This window comes from Mastomys coucha, chromosome X (genome assembly GCF_008632895.1).
Source record: "Mastomys coucha isolate ucsf_1 chromosome X, UCSF_Mcou_1, whole genome shotgun sequence".
Classification (NCBI taxonomy): Eukaryota; Metazoa; Chordata; class Mammalia; order Rodentia; family Muridae; genus Mastomys; species Mastomys coucha.
Genome location: NC_045030.1, coordinates 2,224,063 through 2,228,336, shown reverse-complemented (window position 1 = coordinate 2,228,336; position 4,274 = coordinate 2,224,063). Strand labels below are relative to the sequence as shown.

Genomic DNA, 4,274 nt, shown 5'->3' with positions numbered 1-4,274 from the left:
AAACAAAACAAACAAACAAACAAAAAACAACAAAAAAAAGTATTTTAAAAAATCTTCAAAATGAGGAGAATGGCTACACATATGGTATACGTCTTTCATCCCAACACTCGGGAGGCAGAGGCAGGTGGACCTCTAAGCTTGAAGCCAGCCTGATTTACAGTTCAAGTTCCAAGATAGCCAGAGCTGCTCAGAGAAACCCTGTCTTAAAAACAAAGCATGTTCAAGGCCAGCCTGGTCTACAGAGTGAGTTCCAGGACAGCCAGGGCTATACAGAGAAACCCTATCTCGAAAAACCAAAAAACAAAACAAAACAAAACAAAACAAAGCATAACAAAACAAAACAGAAGACAAAATGGGGAGAATGCCGTAGAGGTCAATTGAGAAAGGGGACTAGCTTCAGTCTCTACATCTGCTGCTCCTATCTCCTATCTAAGCTATGCATTGGGCTGTCAGCTGGAAATCTAATACCAAGCAGAAAGGAAAACAAGAAATAAAAACTAGGGAGAGTCCCACCACTAAAGGTCAGATGAGAGGCTCTGTATTCTAGGAGGATTCTCTACATTTTCTAGAAAGGAGCTTTTTTTTTTTTTTTTTTTTTTTTTTTTTTTTTTCTTTGCTGTCCTGGAACTCTCTTTGTAGACCAGGCTGGCTTTGAACTCACAGAGATCTGCTTGTCCCTGCCTCCAAAGGACTGGGACTAAAGGAGTGTGGCACCACTGCCTGGCGCCTAGCTTTCTCTTGGTAGATCTGGTTGGCCTTGAACTCACAGAGATTTACCTACCTCTGTCTCCTGAGAGGAAGGACTCTTCCTCCAAGAAGGAGCTTTGAAAGTGTCCTCCTATGAAAGATAGGGAGCCTCAAAACTACCCTGCCTTCTCCAAGCCACGCCTCTCTGATGGAGGGGGAGCAGAACCAACTGCTTGCTGGTTTGTTTCTCAAAGGAGGAAAACAAAGCTCAGAGAGGTACCACAGTTAATTTGCCCAGGAATGTACAACACACTTTTTTTTTTCGAACCACACCACCAATTGGAACTCCATTGAGAAATACAGCCTCTGCAGTCTTCAGCTTCTAGGCCCTGTGAGTTGTAGTGTTGTGGCTGTTGTTGTTATTGTTTTGTTGGGACAGGGTCTCATGTATTCCAGGCAGATCTCAAACCTACTATGTATCTGAGGATGACCTTGAACTTCCGATCCTCTTGCTTCTCCTTCCCAAGTACTGGGATTCTAGGCACCCGTGATCTTGCTGGATTCACGCGATGCTAGAGATTGAACCCAGAGCTTTATGGATGGCAGGCAAGCATTCTTCAGTTGAGCTTTATCTTTATCTCCAGAGCTTTTCATTTGGTCTAAGCATTCAGGAATCTGCTCCAGAGCCTCTATAACTTGGACATTTCTAGCTATGTGATAAGTCACCTCGGACTAAGTCTCACAAGGCATGAGCACTGACTGTCACAGTTGTTCTGAGGACTGTATGTGGCAAAAGGCATCGAGGTATCTATTGCCAACTCAACGGTAGGACTCAAGATTTATTGACTTGATCCAATCATGAACTTCCAACCCAAATTAATCACTACTTCTGAGAAACATTTGTACTTCTATTAAGGCACTGACCAAATTCAGTCATTCATTCTACAGAGACTGAATAACAACAGCCTACATAATTCTAATGATGGAGATTTGGAGTCTGTATAATATCTTTATAAACATTGTAAGGAGGCTGGGGAGATGGCTGTGTATGCAAGTGTAAGGACCCGAGTTCAAATCTCCAGAACTCATGTAAAACACTGTTATCAGTGGCGTGTACCTATAATCCCAGCCCGGGAAGGGCAGAGACCAGCAGAGCCCTGGAACTCACTGCTCAGTCAATCTAGCTAAATGGACGAGCTTCTGTCTCAATGAGAAACCCATCTCAAAATATATAGGTGGCAGAGTGTGGTGGCGCACACCTTTAGTTCAAGCACTTCAGAAGCAGAGGCCATGTGGATTTCTGTAAGTTCAAGACCAGCATGGTCTACATAGCAAGTTCCAGGCCAGTTAGGATTATACAGTGAGAGCATGTGTTGTCAAAAAATATATACAACAGGGGCCAACAAGAAGTCCTAGCTGCAAAGAGCTTACCTTGCAAGGTAGATGACCTGAATTAAATCCCTGGAGTCCAGGTAAAGGTAGAAGGAGAGAACCCACTGTACGAAGTTGTCCACTAACCTCCATCTGTATGCTATTACATGCACTTACTGACACTCATACACCATACATACATACAATAATAATAACTAAAAAATACATATGGATTGAATGTATGCATGTTCGCACGTGTGCACATACCCACACATACACACACATTCGGGTACATACACATCATGATAGACAGAGAGGATACTGAATGGTGGCACAAGCCTAGAATCCCAGAATTTGGGAGACAGAGGCAGGAAAAGGATTTGTAAAAATCTGAGGCCAACTTGGTGTACAAATTGAGATTTTGCCATAAAACCAAACATTTTGAGAGCTGGGACAGAGCCTGCGGCTACTATGGTGAGACCTTAGGTTTAGTCTCCAATAATGGCCCTCCCCTAACAAGAAAAGAGTGTCATGAAATAGCTGATTCCATTTGCTGCATCTCTCTCAACTTTTTCCTCTCAGGGATTGGCAGTAAAAAATTAATATGGATTTAGCCAGGTGGGTTCCCTAGGCCTGGAATACCAGCACTCAGGAAGCAGAGGCAGGAGAATGGTGAGGTCAAGGGCAGTGTGGCCTTCTTAGAACCTATCTCAAGGAAAAGAAAAGTAATGCTAAAAATAGCTTCTGGGTGGGGGCTGGTGAGATGGCTCAGCGGGTAAGAGCACTGACTGCCCTTCTGAAGGTCCTTAGTTCAAATCCCAGCAACCACATGGTGGCTCACAACCACCCGTCATGAGATCTGATGCCTTCTTCTAGTGTGTCTAAAGACAGCTACAGTGTACTTATATGTATAATAATAAATAAAATCTTTAAAAAAATAGCTTCTGGGAAACATCAAGAATCACAAAGTCTCAGAGGCAATGCTCACACAGTAAACAACTCCTAGAAGGTTGACAGGCTTGACATGAATCCTCAAAATGTAAAAAAAAAAAGATAGGAAACTGATACTTGTGTATCCTGTGCCAGAGTCTTCAGAGAACTCACATGGCATCACTGAATCCTCTTAAAGTGATCCTTTCCCCTTTTACAGAGAGGAACCTGACAGGGTGCCTTATGCCTATACTCTAAGCTGAGTTAGGAGACTGATGTGGGAAGATTGCTTTTGAGTCTGAGGCCACCTTGGACTAAAAGGCAAGCCTGGGCTACATAATGTAACACTGTCTCAAAGAAAAGAGAAGGAAACTGGGACCCTGAGGAAGTGAGAAAAGAGAGTGACAAAGTGCGAAGAAGAATTTGAAAATTTAAATATAACCCTATGTATTTTTAAAGATAGGGTCATGCTATGTAGCCCAGGTTAGCCTCAAATTGATAAGAGATCTGTCTGCCTCTGCCACTTAAATCGTGGGATTAAAGATACACCACTATATACCTCCTGGCTTGTCTAATTTTTTTTTTTTAATTTTAAGACTGAGTCTTACTATACAGCTCCAGCTGGCCTGGAACTCGATATGTAAACCAGGCTAGCTTTGAACTCATAGAGATCCACCTGCTTCTGCTCCTGGGGATGCTGGGATTATAGGTGTGTTCTACCAACCAAGCTAAATTTTATTTTTTTAATATTGATTTAGTTCACTTTACATGTGTGAGTGTTTTGCCTGCATGTACATGTGTTCACCACATGTATTCAGTGCCTGAGGAGGTCAGAAGAGGGCACTGGATTCTCTGGAACTGGAATTTCAGAGCATTGTTAGTTGCCATGTGGGTGCTGGGAACCAAAGCTGGGTCCTCTGCAAGAGCAACAAGTTTCCTTAACGAGTCAGCCATCTCTATAGCACCCTAAACTTTATTTTAAGAGATTTATCTTGCCAGGCATAGAGGCAACATACCTTTAATCCTAGCACTTTGGAGGCAGAGGCAGGTAGATTTCTATGAGTTTAAGGCCAGCCTGATCTACATAAAAAGTCCTAGGCCAGCCAAGGTTGCATAGTGAAATTCTATCTCAAAAAAACTTAAAAACTAGCTGGGCAGTGGTGGCACATGCCTTTAATTCTAGCACTTGGGAGGCAGAGGCAGGAAGTATAATAACCGGCGTGGGTAACCCCACTCTCCAAGAACCAGGAAAGAGACCGCTGCAAAAGCATGAGGTTAATTTATTA

At 42.9% G+C, this 4,274-nt stretch overlaps 1 protein-coding gene across 2 annotated transcripts in view; it reads right to left on the bottom strand.

The window, feature by feature from the left end:
• Nucleotides 1–4,274, bottom strand: part of Kcnd1 (potassium voltage-gated channel subfamily D member 1) — a 15,254-nt gene that overhangs the window by 6,244 nt on the left and 4,736 nt on the right. The window lies entirely within an intron of this gene.